Below are 273 nucleotides of genomic sequence, written 5' to 3'. Positions count from 1 at the left end.
TATTAGAGGGGAGGGGTAGGCAGGGGAGAAAAATCGCCATCACATACATGTTGACGTTTACTCACAATTTTATAGCCTTCTGTTGACTTCACAGAACTTCATCATGCTGTTTATTGGAGAGTTGCATGAATAATTCATATTATAAAATGTTATATGTACCTGAAGCCGCAGGCCGGGGAGGTGACGGCTATACTACCCTGATCCTCGCTGAGCAAACATGTTTTCCTGAGTGATGGGATGCTGTGTTAACAACTGTACAGCTTTTAGGGGACA

This window comes from Penaeus monodon, chromosome 20 (genome assembly GCF_015228065.2).
Source record: "Penaeus monodon isolate SGIC_2016 chromosome 20, NSTDA_Pmon_1, whole genome shotgun sequence".
NCBI lineage: Eukaryota > Metazoa > Arthropoda > Malacostraca > Decapoda > Penaeidae > Penaeus > Penaeus monodon.
The sequence above is the reverse complement of the archived record's forward strand: the minus strand, read 5'-3'. Positions refer to the sequence as shown.